This window comes from Panthera leo, chromosome C2, assembly GCF_018350215.1.
Source record: "Panthera leo isolate Ple1 chromosome C2, P.leo_Ple1_pat1.1, whole genome shotgun sequence".
Lineage (NCBI taxonomy): Eukaryota > Metazoa > Chordata > Mammalia > Carnivora > Felidae > Panthera > Panthera leo.
The window spans coordinates 67,836,038-67,853,297 of NC_056687.1; the positions used below are offsets into that span (position 1 = coordinate 67,836,038).

Sequence of the window (17,260 nt, forward strand, 5' to 3'; positions counted from 1 at the left end):
TTTGTTTGTCACTCCAAATGATGTAGAGTAAATGTTCTTATATTTACAAGCATTTATAAATATATAAATATAGAATCTATATATAAATTAATAATATTACAGATTATAGATTACAGATATCACATTATATATAGATATTACATTGTGGATTATAGATATATATTTATATATTATGAATTTATAGAAATATATAAGTATAGAACCTTTATTCTATTACTTTTAGAGTGTTTAAAATTAACATTTAAAAAATTGTGTTAAATTTTTTCAACGCTTATTTTTGAGAGAGAGAGAGAGAGAGAGTGTGAGTAGGGGAGGGGCAGAGAGAGAGGGAGACACAGAATCTGAAGCAGGCTCCAGGCTTCAAGCTGCCAGCACAGAGCCCGACGCGGGGCTCCAACTCATGAACCGTGAGATCATGACCTGAGCCGATGTTGGATGTTTAACTGACTGAGTCATGCAGGCGCCCGGTATATGGGTTGTTCTTTCTCTGACTGACTAATTTCACTTAGCATAATACCCTCCAGTTCCATTCACATAGTTGCATTGGCAAGATTTTATTCTTTTTGATTGCCAAGTAATACTCCATTGTATTATATATACCACATCTTCTTTATCCATTCATCCATTGATGGACATTTGGGCTCTTTCCATACTTTGGCTATTATTGATAGTGCTGCTATAAACATGGGGGTGCAACTGTCCCTTCGAAGCAGCACACCTGTATCCCATGGGTAAATACCTAGTAGTGCAGTTGCTGGGTTGTAGGGTAGTTCTATTTTTAGTTTTTTGAGGAACCTCCATACTGTTTTCCAGAGTGGCTGCAACAGCTTGCATTCCCACCAACAATGCAAAAGAGATCCTCTTTCTCCGCATCCCTGCCAACATCTGTTGTTGGCTGAGTTGTTAATGTTAGCCATTCTGACAGGTATAAGGTGGTATCTCATTGTGGTTTTGATTTGTATTTCCCTGATGAGGAGTGATGTTGAGCATTCTTTCATGCATTGGTTGGCCATCTGGATGTCTTCTTTGGAGAAGTGTCTCTTCATGTCTTTTGCCCATGTCTTCACTGGATTATTTGTTTTTTGGGTGTTGAGTTTGATAAGTTCTTTGTAGATTTTGGATACTAACCCTTTATCTGATATGTCATTTGCAAATATCTTCTCCCATTCTGTTGGTTGCCTTTTAGTTTTGCTGATTGTTTCCTTCACTGTGCAGAAGTGTTTTATTTTGATGAGGTCCCAGTAGTTCATTTTTGCTTTTGTTTCCCTTGCCTCCAGAGCCGTGTTGAGTAAGAAGTTGCTGCAGCCAAGATCAGAGATTTTTGCCTGCATCACATCATCTATTCTTAATTTAGAACTGTTTAGCTTTATAATTACTACTTAAAGATACATTTTTAAAAATTGGGCAGAGGATACAGAAAGTTCCCATATACCACCTGGCCCCCCTCAATTTCCCCCACTATCAACATCTCACACCAGAGTGGTACACTTGTTACAATTGGTGAGTCTACATTAACATGTTATTATCACTCAAAGTTCATAGTTTACATTAGAGTTTACTCTTGGTATACTACATTCTATGATTTTTGACAAATGTTTAGTAACATATATCCACCATTATGGTACCATACAAAAGAGTTTCACTGCCTTAAAAATCTTCTGTACTCTGCTATTCATCTTTCCCTCTCCTCTAATCTCCAGTACCCACTGCTTTTTTTTTTTTTTTTTTTTTTTTTTTTTTTTTTACTGTTTCCATAGTTTTGCCTTTTCCAAAACATTATTTAGTTGGAATCATTTGTTAGCCTTTTCAGATTTGGCTTGTTTCACATAGTAATATACATTTAAGTTTCCTCCATGTTTTTTTTTTAATTTTTTTTTTAATGTTTATTTATTTTTGAGACAGAGAGAGACAGAGCATGAATGGGGGAGGGTCAGAGAGAGGGAGACACAGAATCTGAAACAGGCTCCAGGCTCTGAGCTGTCAGCACAGAGCCTGACACGGGGCTCGAACTCACGGACTGCGAGATCATGACCTGAGCCGAAGTCGGCCGCTTAACCGACTGAGCCACCCAAGCGCCCCAAAGTTTCCTCCATGTTTTTAATGGCTTGAGAGCTCATTTATTTTTAGCACTGAATAATATTCCATTGTCTGGCTGTACCAATGTTTATTTATCCATTTACCTATTGTAGAAGAACATCTTAGTTGCCTCGAAGTTTTGGCAGTTATGAATAAAGTTACTATATCCAGAATTTCTGGTATACTTCCTATAACATCATCTATTCTTTTTTTCCCCCATAATATTATTATTTTTTTATTTTATTTTTTATTTTTTTTTAATTTACATCCAAATTAGTTAGCATATAGTGCAACAATGATTTGAGGAGTAGATTCCTTAGTGCCCCTTACCCGCTTAGCCCATCCTCCCTCCCACAACCCCTCCAGTAACCCTCAGTTTGTTCTCCATATTTATGAGTCTCTTATGTTTTGTCCCCTTCCCTGTTTTATATTATTTTTGTTTCCCTTCCCTTGTGTTCATCTGTTTTGTCTCTTAAAGTCCTCATATGAGTGAAGTCATATGATTTTTGTCTTTCTCTGACTGACTAATTTCACTTAGCATAATACCCTCCACTTCTATCCACATAGTTGCAAATGGCAAGATTTCATTCTTTTTGATTGCAGAGTAATACTCCATTGTATATATACAGTACATCTTCTTTATCCATTCATCCATTGATGGACATTTGGGCTCTTTCCATACTTTGGCTATTGTTGATAGTGCTGCTATAATCATGGGGGTGCATGTGTCCTTTCGAAACAGCACACCTGTATCCCTTGGATAAATGCCTAGTAGTGCAATTGCTGGGTCGTAGGGTAGTTCTATTTTTAGTTTTTTGAGAAACCTCCATACTGTTTTCCAGAATGGCTGCACCAGCTTGCATTCCCACCAACAATGCAAAAGAGATCCTCTTTCTTCACATCCTCGCCAACATCTGTTGTTGCCTGAGTTGTTAATGTTGGCCATTCTGACAGGTGTAAGGTGGTGTCTCATTGTGGTTTTGATTTGTATTTCCCTGATGATGAGTCAAAATCTTATTTAATTAATTTAAGTCCATTAGATTGAATGTCTTAGTGTTCTGGCCTAAACTAAGTTGTCATACTCAGATTAATTACTCCTAGAAGAGAAGAAGGCAACTAGGATCGTAGACATGGTAAATCACTCATCACTGGCAGAGGCTATTGATTGATATTTGAGTATTATTTACCTAAAATGTTCAGTGATACACTGTTGGATGATAATATTTGCCCATTTTAAAATCAGGTTGTTTTCTTATTGTTGAATTGTAAGAGTTCTTTATATTTTTGGATAACAGCTTTTTTTTTTTTTTTTTTTTTTTTTTTATCAGTTCTGTCTTTTGCAAATATTTTGTTCCAGGCTGTGGAAAGATGCATTTTAAAGTGTAGCAGGCCAAAGTCCCTTATCATTTCATTTGGTATTATCTTGTTTTTTAAGTTATATTTGCTTCCATTTTGTCAAATTTTATAATTTATCATGTCCGTATCTTTTAAATTTTTTTAAATGTTTTTATTTATTTTTGAGACAGAGAGAGACAGAGCATGAGCAGGGGAGGGGCAGAGAGAGAGGGAGACACAGAATCCGAAGCTGGCTCCAGGCTCTGAGCTCTCAGTACAGAGCCTGATGCAGGGCTCAAACTCAAGACTGTGAGATCATGACCTGAGCTGAAGTCGAACGCTTAACCAACTGAGCCACCCAGGTGCCCCAAGGATTTAGGATTTTTAACACCTGAAATTTGGGGGCACACATTCTCTCCGTAGCATTTGTGAACAAGTTTTTGTGTGGGCATAGGTTTCATGTCTCTTGGGTATATTCTTATCTGGGAGTAAAATGTCTGGGTCATAAGGTAATTCTAACTTTTCGAGGAACTGCAAAAGTATTTTCCTAAGTGATCGTATCATTTTATACTCCCATGGTATGAGGGTATGTCAAGGTATGAGGGTTCCAATTCCTCCACATCCTTGCCAACATTTGTTATTGTCTGTCTTTTTAAATTTTAGTTATTCTAGTGGGTGTGGAGTAGTACCTCATTGCAGTTTTGATTTGCATTTTCTTAATGACTAACAATTGAACATTTTATTATGTCTTTATTGGCCATATATATATCTTTCTTGGAGAGGTATCTGTTCAAATCCTTTGCCTATTTTTAAATTGGATTATTTGCTTTTTTATTATTGAGTTGTAAGAGTTCTTTATATATTCTAGATACGAGTCCCTTATCAACTCTGATTTACAAATATTTTTTCCCATTTTATGGATTGTCTTTTCATTGTCTTCATGGTGTTGATGATTTTAAAATTTTTTCATAATATGTGGTTGTAGTATTTATAAAGAATGACTATTTTGGATATCTTTTCCTTTCTATATTTATCCTCATTTCTTTTCACCACCTTATTTTGATGACCAGGAAGAATTCTGAAAAATATATCAAAAATAGAAGTGGTAACGGAGCACATTTTTAGTTTTTGTTTTATTTTGTTTTTCACATTTCTAAGGAGAGTGACTGTCATGTTTCTTCACTGTGAATACTGTTAACTTCTGAGTTCAGAGTAAGCCTCTTTATCATGCTTAAAGTTCCTTTATTTCTCTTTCAAGGGTTAAAAACAGTGAAAAATGAAAGCAATAGTCTCTATTCTCCCCATAAATGTCTACCCCATACCCAGTCTTCTTTGTGAATGTGTAGTATTTTTGTACTTTGGTTATCTGTAGATTGCCCTTTCATTATGCAGTAACAGGAACTTCTTTCTTTTCAGTAACAAGTTATAGCTCTAGTAATTTATGTCAGTGGATGAGCACCATCATTTATTGTCATGTTTGTGTGTTTTTTTTTTTTTCCTTGTGATTTGGTGAGAAGATCTGACCTTACAAAGAATAATATTTAATTTTACATGATCATTTAGCCAGAGTTACTATTTTCTTTTCCTTTATTTCCTCCTTCCTTCCTTCCTTCCTTTCTTTCTTCTTTCCTTGCCTTTTCTTTCTTTCTTTCTTTCTTTTTTTTTTTTAAATTTTTTTTTTTTTCAACGTTTTTTATTTTTATTTTTGGGACAGAGAGAGACAGCATGAACGGGGGAGGAGCAGAGAGAGAGGGAGACACAGAATCGGAAACAGGCTCCAGGCTCCGAGCCATCAGCCCAGAGCCCGACGCGGGGCTCGAACTCACGGACCGCGAGATCGTGACCTGGCTGAAGTCGGACGCTTAACCGACTGCGCCACCCAGGCGCCCCTCTTTCTTTCTTTCTTATAAGGCAATGAGTGAAATCTATTTTCTTCCAAAACAACATCAGAAAGTAATATAAAGGCCAAAGCCTTTCTAACATCTTAAACATTTCTGTCTCCTTAAAAATTGCTAAGTTGGAAGACCTCAGTATAAAAGTAATACTTTTCAGAAGAGTGGATAAAATGGATGAAATGGAAGAGGATGAAATAGAGGAGTTTTCAAAATACCCTTTACAAGCCTCCATTTTGATTGTATTTCACAATATCTAAGACACCATGCCTGAGAATGTGCTCTCCTTGCTTGTGGAGTTGATTAGTGGCCGGTCAGAAGCCAATGGTGACTTCAGGGTGGAAATAATACCCAATATTAAAGTTGCTGTCATGACTTTTCTCAAAAATACTGGTAAGACAGACAATATCTTTTAACCTTTCATTTGAGAATTGTGTTTGTATCCTACTTTGAGATTCTAGACATCTCACAGTGGGTTTTGTTTAAAAGTTGTGCTCTTTCTAACTCCCAGTAAGACAATTGCAAAGGATTATGTATTATTATTTCTGGTACTCCTAATAACTAGCATTTATCAAGTGCTTTGCTCTATGCTAAGCACTGTGCTAAATTTTTACTTGCTTCTTCTTAAAACATATAGCACTATGAGATAGGTACTGTTATTACTGCCATTTTACAGATAAAGAAATCTAGGTTTAGAGAGAATTAAATGATTTGGTCACAGTCACACCGCTAGTAACATTCTGACTTCTGAGTGTATTTTTTTTCTTTCCTTTTTTTACTTTAGAGAGAGACCATGAACAGGGGAGAGGGGCAGAAGGAGAGAGAGAGTGAGAAAGAGAGAGGGAATTCCAAGTAGGCTCCATGCTCAGCACAGAGCCTGACACAGGGCTCGATCCCTTGACACTGGGATCATGACCTGAGCCAAAATCAAGAGTTGGACACGCAACTGACTGAGTCATCCAGGCACCCCCTGAGTGTATTTTCTTAACCACTGTGACTATGCCCTCAAATTTCCTATGAGCATAAACAAATTTATTCTTATGACAATGACATGTCCAAATAGAGACCAAGATATGGTGAAATTGGGGGGGGGGGGGGGCGGGCAGAGAGAAATTAGAGTGAAGAAACAATATCATATTATAATCATTATTATTATCAGCTTACACAATGGCTGCACATACTTGATTTCATTTAGAGAGATAGCTGTTGATACATGTTCCCAAAATGGTCTTAAGTGGAGGCCAGTGTGCACTCATGCATTCTCAGTAAGCAACGTGGGATAGGTTGAAGTTGATACTGTGAAATTTAACTTTATGTAGAAATATAGTATCTAAATTTTAATTCTTAGTTATGGCCTCTAAATCAAGTTACTATTTAAAATCTGTTTTCTTTTCCCATGAAATGAGATTATAGTACCAATAAACTGATTTTTATTTGTAGATGACAAGGCATTTGTTAATGTTTGTGTCAGACACTATAGAATTCAGCAATTTCAGATTTTCCCAAGACTTCTGGAACTGACAAGAACCATTAGGATTGAAAATCTGCCACCTCATGTTGATAAAATTACATAACAATTTTCTTGGAAAACCCCACAAATGGAGGAGAAGGGGTAACCAATGCACAGCTTTTCCCAGAGAAGAGTTCAGCCCTGGTTGAGTTTTCTGACTACCAAGGTAATTGATTCTCTTCTTTCTAAATCTTTACAGTTATTATTAACCATTTCATGCACAAATGAAGTCAAATTAGAAGCCACACAAGTGGTTAGGAAAACCATCAAAGCCACCCATTCTTACTGGAATATGCCATGAATTAACTCAAGGCTTTGAATAGGTCTTTGTGAAGACCTAGATGAAAGAATTGTTTTTTGTGCAGTTAAAAAAAAAAAAAAAAAAAAAACAACAAAAAAAACAGAAAACAAAAACTTCTCTTGACCTCAATTTCTCTGCAGTTACTGCTTCATTTTTGGTTTCCCTTTGCAGAAAAATTTCTCAGGTGAGTTTGTCATTACTCATCCCCATTTTCTCTCCTCTTACTCTTTCTCAAATCCATCCGAGAGGAGGCTTTACCCCCACTATTCCATCAAAATTGCTCTCGTCAAGGTCAGCAATGACCTCCTAAACTAAATTCACGAACCAGTTTTCAGGCTTAATTTTACTTGATCTCTTCATAGCATTTGACTCAATGATAAATAACTCTCTCCTTCTAAGTGCACTTTGTTCACTTGCTGCTAGGATGCCACACTTTGTTCTCCTACCTCGGTAGCTGCTAATTCTCATTCTTCCTTCATTTTACCTTTTCTTCAACTTTTAATTTAGAGCTCGGTTCTTTACTTCTTTTTGTCTACACTCAGTTCCTTGGAGATCTGGTGGCTTTAAATACTGTCTATGTATCCATGACTTTCAATTCATGTCTCCAGTCAAGACTCTCTCATAAACTCCAATGTCAGTTTTCACTGCTAGTAGACCTATTCACCTGGTTGCCTAAAAGTATGTGACATAAATATAACATGTCCAAGACAAAACTCCCAGTCCTTCTCACCTTATGCCACCAACCTGCATTATCCACAGGCTTTCCCATCTCAGTTGATAGCAGTTCCATCCTCCTAGTGATGAGGGAGCTTGAGGCAGGCTGAGGGCAAAATACAGACTAGCACACACCACACACACACCCTAGGTGGGACATGTGTGATATTCCTCAGGCACTGCTGGCTACCCTAGGACAAAGGAGAGGAAAGAAAACAAATGACTAACTGATAGAAACCACAGTCATATAGGACGTGGGTCTCCATCAGTTTACAAATATCTTGGTAAATTACAAGAAAAAGGCAATCTTGTCAATAGACTAATCTCCAGAAACCTATAGACTCTGTTTCCTGGAGCCCCAGCATCACCCCTCAGTAGTGATATGGGAAACAAAGGCAAGAAGAAAATGGCAGGTAAAATTGAATATCCTCATAAGTGGCAGCCCATTGACAAATACTTAAGGCAAATACAGAGTGTAGCATTTCTCCTGGAACCCCCTACCATCCTAATGTTAATGCCTTAGTAGAGGGAAAACAAAGCTTGACAATAGCAAGGCCTCAGGTATCTTAGGAGTCCTCTTTAGCATATCAAAGTCCCTCTGGAGACCTCCCTTTTGACTTTACGTCCCCAACTCAATAGTATAAAACCAGCCATTCTTCACAACCCCAGTGCAGCTCTTTCTGCCTATGGGTCCTGTCCCTGTGCTTTAATAACATCACCTTTTGCACTGAAGACGTCTTCAAGAATTCTTTCTTGGTCATTGGCTCCAGCCCTCTTCCCCTCCCCTCCCCCCCCACCCGCCCCCACACTTAACCCCAAAAACTCATCATTTTTTGCTCAGGCCAAAACCTGGGAGTCTCTCATATCCCACACCTAGTCTTAGGAAATCCTGTTCACTCTAGCTTCAAGATGTATTCATAATCTGATCACTTCTCAAAGAGCATGATAAGAATTTGGAAAATTAAATGAACCATTTTAAAGGTAGTAACAAACTCCCAAAGAGCTTATGCCACAGAGTAGTTTATATTTTAGATAATATGACTAAATAAATACCATTATTAATGGCCATATTTCACCTGCACATCCCCTCCTAACTATGATCCTTAGGAAGAGTTGCTAAAGCCAAAAAATATCCCTGAAACTGTAGGTGGAGATAGAAGGCTGGGGGATGGAAATGAATGAGGTCAAGAGAAGAGAAGCAAAAATTAGGATCTTTCTCACATAGCTTGGAAGGAAACCAGTCAAGCAGGACAGCCAAAAATTGAGATCCTCTCTAGAAAGAAAAGGAGCTTAACTTTCAATAGTGGTTTAAGAAGCTAATAGTCTTAGGACTAGACTGAAATAATATCTGATTCTTCATATAGCAATGAATTGATACCACTGGACATTGTTTTTAATGTTTATTTATTTTTGAGACAGAGAGAGACAAAGCACGAGCGTGGGAGGGGCAGAGAGAGGAAGACACAGAATCAGAAGCAGGCTCCAGGCTCCGAGCTGTCAGCATAGACCCCGACATGGGTCTTGAACCCACGAACCGTGAGATCACGACCTGAGCTGAAGTCTGACACCTGACCATTGGAGCCACTCAGGCACCCCACACCACTGGACATTTTTAATTGGCACTTTATGAGAAGACAAATGTTTAGTGTGGGTATCCCTCACCTAGCAGACATCTACATTTAAAACGGTATAATTCTTAGGACTCATACTAACCTCTCAAAGTTGCAAAATATGAAGGTCCCATCTCTCTTGCGTACTTGTCACCTAGTCCTTAGCTAGTGTTGACATCTGAAGAGCTTTTTTTTTTTAACAGTTAATTATGGTTATACTCTGGTAAATGGCTAGTGGCTAAGCACAGTCAATGTCTCGAGATAATGTGCAAGTTGGGTTAGCTAAAAGCCTGAGTCTGCACTCCAACCATTGTGAGCTAAAGAAGCCATCAGGAGAGGCAGAGTGATATAGGGTGTAGTGCAGCATTTTACAAACTTTTTGTAAACCATGGGGCACCATAAAAATAGGTATTTTATATCTCAACCCATACCTTATGTAAAAACAAAAACATTTGTTGCAATTTGGAAAAAAAGTTTTGCCGCAATATGCATTTCTTGCTAAGGAACCGTTATACTCTGTTTTCTATTATATTCTGTTTTGTTTTTGTTTGGTTGGGTTTTGAGGCTTTTGTTGTTGTTTATATTTTTTTGTTAAGACCCTTAAAATTCATATTGTTGCATAGTTATCAGAGGTTGGCATTCAGCAATGACTTTGACACAAAGGATTAGGGGGTAGGGGTTTTAACCTTATCTCCTCTGTCTCCACCAGCCTGCCTCTTCAAGCCATCCTAAATAAGCATACGGTCTGTGTTAGTTTTCTATTGCTCCATACCAAATTTAGTGGCTTTACATAGCAACCATTTATTATCCTACTTTCTGAGGGTGAGGAATTTGGGAGCAGCTTAACTGGGTGATTCCAGATAAGGATCTCTCATGAGGTTGCTATCAACCTGTTATTTGGGGCTGCAGTTATCTGAAGGCTTGATGGGGACTGGAGAGTTTCTTCTAGGCTCACTCACATAACTGCTGCCAGAGGCCTCACTTCCCTGCCTTGAGGGCCTTTCCATAGGGTTGTTCGTGATGTGGCAGCTGGCTGCCCCCAGACTGAGTTATCTGAGAGAGAGAGGGTGGCAGGGGAGGGGGCAAGGGCTATAGTGCCTTTTGTCATCTAGCGTCAGAAGTGACACAGCATCACTTGTGCCATATTCTGTTGGTCACAGAGACCAACTTTGATACAAGATGGAAGGAAGTTATAGAAAGGCATGATTATCAGGGATCATTGGTGCCATCTTACTTACACAATCCAAGGAAATACAGCTTTAAGACAAGTTCCACATACTGCCCCCTACTTCTAGCCAGATTGTCACTCCTAAGCCTTCTATATAGAAATAGAGCATCACTGGCCTTTAGAATCCCAAAGATACGTATTTAAATTCTAGAATTTACTAGCTGGATAGTGATAGCAATGTCACTTCCTTACTCTGTTTCCTCATTCAAAGTGGGTATAAAACCTATCTCTCAGGGTCGTTATGAAGATTAAGTAGGATAATATTTGTACACTGCCTGACACAAACCAGGTATTCAATAAATAAAGTTATTATAACTATCAAATTAGGAAAGAATGGAAAGCATAAGTTACTAATTTGATGGGAAATAATAGATATGAATTGTGTTCTAGATAAATGTAGGTCTCAGCTGCTACAGGATAAAGTGCTATTATTAAGTGATGTTTGAATAGTTCGGTGTCCTTCATTCTGATACTGTTATCACCTCTGACATAAAAGTACTGTAATAAACTATTTCTACTGGGTAACATGTATTTGAAAATAGGCTAGTCAGGGCACCTGGGTGGCTGAGTCGGTTAAGCATCCAACTCCTGATTTCGGCTCAGGTCAAGATCTTAGGGTCATGAGATGGAGCCCCACAGCAAATTCTTTTTCTCCCTCTCTCTCTGCCCCCCATCACTCCTGCACACCTGTGTGCTCTCTTTCTCTCTAAAAAAAAAAAAAAGGAAGGAAGGAAGGAAGGAAGGAAGGAAGGAAGGAAAAGAAATAGGCTAATGAATTTAATTTAGAGAAAAATCTCCCCTGCCCCCGCAAAAAGAAAAATGGTTGTCTTAGATGTAAAATCACATCCCTAAGTGATGGTCCATCTTCTGCTTGGCTGGGAACTCATTGTCCCCCAAGTTGACCCATTCTTCCTTAGGACAGTTCTAATTATTAAAAAAATTTAGCAGCATATGAAGCCCAAATATGTTTTACTTATTAGTCCTTGTTATTCCTTTTAAAGTTGTAGAAATAAATCCTTTATAAGATAACCCTTCAAATGTTTAATGACAACTATTACGTGCAGCTCCCTTCATCTACTTATTATCTGTACTTCTGCAAGTTAAATATATTCAGTTCCTCTTATATATCCTCATGTGATGTGGTTTTGAATCCTTTTACAGCATCAGTTTCCCTCTTCAGAACGCCATAGCTAGTTTTCATAATCCCTTTGCAATGTTTGGCACCTTAAACTAAGAACCATACCCCAGGTATTGCCTATTTTTACCAGTCAAAAGTAGAATAGGGTTATTTATTCACCATACATATTCTTGTTACTATGTTTTTTTTTTTAATTATAGCCTCAAATCTCATTACTACCCTTTTAAAGATGAACGGACTTTATTTTTAGAACAATTTTAGGTTTATAGAAAAATTAAGCAGAAAGTAAGGAGAATTCCTCCTACCCCTAGTTTTCCCTAGTATTAACATCTTGCATTAGTGTGGTACATTTGCTACAATTGATGAAAGCGTATTGCTACATTATTATTAACTAAATTCCATCACATTAGAGCTCACTCTTAGTGTTGGATGCTTCTCTGGGTTTTGACAAATGCATAATGTCATGTGTCCTCAATTATAGTTTCATACAGAATAATTTCAGTGCCCTGAAAATCCCCTGTGCTCACCTATTCACCCTTCCCTTCCTCCTCCAAACTGCAAGCAGCCACTGATATTTTTACTGTCTCCACAGTTTTGTCTTTTCAAAAATGTCATGTAGTTGGAATCATATAATATGTAGTCTTTCAGATGGGCTCCTTTGCTTAGCAACAGGCATTATATTTCCTCTATGCCTTTTTGTAGCTTCATAGCTCATTTCTTTTATCTCTGAATCATATTCTGTTTTATGGAGGCATCATATCCATTATGTATCCATTCATTTATTGAAGGACACCTTGGTTACTTCCAAGTTTGGGCAATTATGAATAAAGCTATATTGCTACTATAAACATTCATTTACAGGTTTTGTGTGGACATAAGTTTTCAAGTTATTTGGATAAATACCATAAAGTACAAATGCTGGATCATATGGTAAAAGTATGTTTAGTTTTGTAAGAAATTGCCAGACTGTCTCCAAAGTGGCTGTACCATTTTGCATTCCCATCAGCAATGGATGAGAGTTCCTACTGCTCCATGTGCTTCCCAGCATTTGGTGACTTTCTTTTTTCTTCTTCTTTCTTTTTTTTTTTTTTTTACATTTATTTTTACTTTGAGAGAGACAGAGATACCACGAGTTGGGGAGGAGCAGAGAGAGGGAGACAGAATCCCAAGCAAGCTCTGCACTGTCAGCACGGAGCCTAATGCGGGGCTCGAACTCATGAAACTGTGAGATCATGACCTGAGCCAAAATCAAGAGTCAGTTGTTTAACCGAGTGAGCCACCCAGGCGCCCCCTTTTTTCCTTCTTAAACACAGCTACATCACTGTTGATTTATACAGAATTTACTGTCAACCGAAATCCCTTAGATGTTTTTATACTAGCTGCTAAGCCACACTTTCTTTCTCCCAAACTTGTGCAGTTATTCTTTGGACTTTTCTTAGTGCCCTTCCTTTCTTTTGGTGCTTCTCCAAAAGTCCTGGGGTCTCTTTTATTTATTAGGTTCTTTCATAATTCAACTGCTATAGGTATTGCTGTGAAGGACTCACAACCTTCTCCAGAGAGATTGCCTTCAGGAGACTAAAGGCCTGGGAACTGGAGGTATCTGGGAGTTTACATTCATCACCCAACCAGGATGACCTGTAGACAATAACTGACTGGTATGAGGTTCTAAAACCCAGCTCCCTGTCTCAAGGTTGGGATAACACCATAATGCAATTTATATACTCCAGAGCTCCTTGCAGGATTAGCAGAAGCCAGGCTTAACCTGAACCACATTCTCTGTCTTTGTCTCTCACATCCTACAGGTTTTTCCTGAGGGTACAACTTTAATAATTCACATGAATCCTCATCTCAGGCTCTGCTTCTAGGGAATCTGAACTAATTTTATGAATTTTTTTTATTACAGCATGCAATTGTTTTTAACTATTTTTGACTATTACAACTATTCCTTTAAAAATGGTATTGGCTTTACTTCTAACAGTTCATTTTTAATTGCTCATGCATTATTGTTTGTATTTATTGAATCTTTAAGAGCCAAGTTTGTTTGTTTGTTTGTTTTTTCAGAAAAAAAATCACCTCCCCAATATTGTAATGAATGTCAATGGGAATACCAGATTAATTGTACAGACCTTCACTACAAAGTAAACATGAATGGAATAGATCTATTTCATTCAGTGCGAATTGGGTCCATTGCATTCATGAATGTCACATCTTTCATTGAGCTGCCTGACAGTGGTGGTACCATTTTAGGGAGATATACTATATTGCAGAGTCTCATTAGTACCAGGATTTCTTTTTGTGCCAAAGATTTTGTCTGAATACCTACCTTTTGCTTTTTCTTTTTTTAGTGGTGGACACCTACTTGGCCAAAAAGCTTGTCTTCAGTGAAAGGCCCATTACTGTGTTTCCATATTATGTGACTTTGGGCGTAGCCTTATATGGAAAGGAGAAGCCCCTGAGAAAGTTGCTAGCACCATTTTGGGTGGCTCTGCATCCTCTCATATGGAAGATCATGCAGAAGAAGCATCGCCTGATTGGAATGATAAATTATAAAAGGGGAAGGTGACACTCTGAGGTAACATGGCACCAAGTCAACTGTAAGAGGCTAGAGGTAACATTCAGGTCTGCGACCACTGAACTCACTCAAAGAAGAACAAAGATCAATGTCATCAAGACTTGGAAAGAGGACATTTCCAAAAACTTCTGCCATATCATCTTTAAATATAAAGTCACCGAGTTGAATATGAAACCAGCAGTATGGGAAGACATAAAAAACAGCATAGAGGATGATAGGACTTCAACTGAGTCTCATATAGTCAAGGAAGTGGTCATAATAACAGGTTGTTTGTAGGATGTGAAAAGAATTTAACACAAGACACCAATCATAACATTGAAAAGGAAAAAAACAAAATTTGATAGAGAATGTGGCTGGTTCTTCTGAAAGGTTTTCTAGTCTTCATATCAGTGCTTTGAAAAAGTCTATACCCGAGGAATTCTCAGGGTGGGAGATCGAGGTCATTCTTTTGTTTGTTTCAAGTTTTTATTTAAATTCTAGTTAGTTAACAGAATGTAATGTTGGTTTCAGGAGTAGAATTAGGCAATTCATCACTTACATATAACATCTATTGCTAATCACAACAAGGGCCCTTCTTTTTTTTTTTTTTTTTTTTTTTTTTTTTTGAAATTGATTTTTTTTTTATTTTATTTTTTAATATATGAAATTTACTGTCAAATTGGTTTCCATACAACACCCAGTGCTCATCCCAAAAGGTGCCCTCCTCAATACCCATCACCCACCCTGCCCTCCCTCCCACCCTGCCCTCCCTCCCACCCCCCATCAACCCTCAGTTTGTTCTCAGTTTTTAACAGTCTCTAATGCTTTGGCTCTCTCCCACTCTAACCTCTTTTTTTTTTTTTTCCTTCCCCTCCCCCATGGGTTTCTGTTATGTTTCTCAGGATCCACATAAGAGTGAAACCATATGGTATCTGTCTTTCTCTGTATGGCTTATTTCACTTAGCATCACACTCTCCAGTTCCATCCATGTTGCTACAAAAGGCCATATTTCATTCTTTCTCATTGCCACGTAGTATTCCATTGTGTATATAAACCACAATTTCTTTATCCATTCATCAGTTGATGGACATTTAGGCTCTTTCCATAATTTGGCTATTGTTGAGAGTGCCGCTATAAACATTGGGGTACAGGTGCCCCTATGCATCAGTACTCCTGTATCCCTTGGATAAATTCCTAGCAGTGCTATTGCTGGGTCATAGGGTAGGTCTATTTTTAATTTTCTGAGGAACCTCCACACTGCTTTCCAGAGCGGCTGCACCAATTTGCATTCCCACCAACAGTGCAAGAGGGTTCCTGTTTCTCCACATCCTCTCCAGCATCTATAGTCTCCTGATTTCTTCATTTTGGCCACTCTGACTGGCGTGAGGTGGTATCTGAGTGTGGTTTTGATTTGTATTTCCCTGATAAGGAGCGACGTTGAACATCTTTTCATGTGCCTGTTGGCCATCCGGATGTCTTCTTTAGAGAAGTGTCTATTCATGTTTTCTGCCCATTTCTTCACTGGGTTATTTGTTTTTCGGGTGTGGAGTTTGATGAGCTCTTTATAGAACAAGGGCCCTTCTTAATACCCATTTATCCCACCGCTCACCAGGGTGGGAGGTCATTGATAATGCTTGCAGCAAACATACCACAGTACATGCAGGAGAGTATAAAAAATGAAATTCTTGATCAAGTGAAGAGGACTGTTCAAGCCCATTTCCAGTCCTTCTGGAGTTTCCTATTTGTTATAGAAAGTAGAGTGTGGAAAATTCTCTAAGATTATTTTAAGCAAAGAAAAGTCCCATCCTTTTTGAGTTAGATCAGGCATGGAAAATACATTTCATTTCATGGGTTACCTCTGATCAAACGACAGTTGTTGCCTGGAGCTCTGCGTTGAGCAAGATTCTGAAACTATCTGCATTGATTGAAAAAGAGTGTTGATACCAATTAATGTCTGTGACAGATGTGGATGACAAGGTTTATGGGATGGGGTGGTGATGTATCCCATGTTTTTACCATTGGTAAGTGTGACAATACCGTCAGGCAGATCAGCTCCTCTTGCAGATTCCGTGAAGGGCAGATTCAAGGATTGTGTCCTTTATCAGCTAATAATTTGACTTTAAGTAGGTGGTTTCATCTCTTTGTACACCGGTCACCCCCTCCCCCCCCCCCCCATGAAGTTTCTGTACTGGATGATCTGTGACGACCCTTTAAATTCTAAAATTCTATGACTGATGAATAGTCAAGTTATAAATGCGTTGTTGTGGAGAACTAAGGGGTGTTTCTTAGTTTGGGTTCCCTCAGAAGAGAACCTGAGACAGGATTCAAGTGCAAATGATCTAAATAGGGAAGTAAAAGATACTGATGGTGTGTTTTCAAATCCATTACCACTAATCTCACTGGGGAAACTCAGAGTGAGGCCTACCTGGAAGGCAAGGTTGCTGGGGTGGTTTTACAGGAACTCCTATCAATCATTGGATGAGGACTTGAGAGGGGGTGGTGGGAGGGCTGGTTAATTTACCTGCAATTCCTCTCTGCTACACCTGCAAGCAAAGCAGGCTTTGGCACTACAGAAACTCCTCTGACAAGGAATACAGCTGGAGGGGTGCCTGGGTGGCTCAGTCTGACTTCGGCTCAGGTCGTGATCTCACAGTTTCGTGAGTTCTAGCCCTGTGTCAGGCTCTGTGCTCAGAGCCTGGAGCCTGCTTCAGGTTCTGTGTCTCCCCCCCCCCCCCCCCCCCCCCCCCGCCGTCTCTCTTTCTCTCTCTGCCCCTCTCTTACCCGCTCTGTCTCTTTCTCAAAAATAAATAAATAAATAAATAAATAAATATCATTAAAAAAATAAAAAAGAAAGAAAGAAAAGAAATACAGCTGGAAATAAGACCCAAGTGCCCTTAAATAGTAA

At 38.6% G+C, this 17,260-nt stretch overlaps 1 protein-coding gene across 1 annotated transcript in view; it reads right to left on the reverse strand.

Moving 5' to 3' along the window:
* Positions 1-7,988, reverse strand: part of PARP9 (poly(ADP-ribose) polymerase family member 9) — a 62,714-nt gene extending 54,726 nt beyond the window's left edge. Inside the window, exon 1 of the mRNA XM_042903731.1 lies at positions 7,845-7,988. The gene's annotated coding sequence lies outside the window, so the exon portion shown is untranslated. The remainder of the gene's footprint in view (positions 1-7,844) is intronic.
* Positions 7,989-17,260: the final 9,272 nt, after the last annotated feature.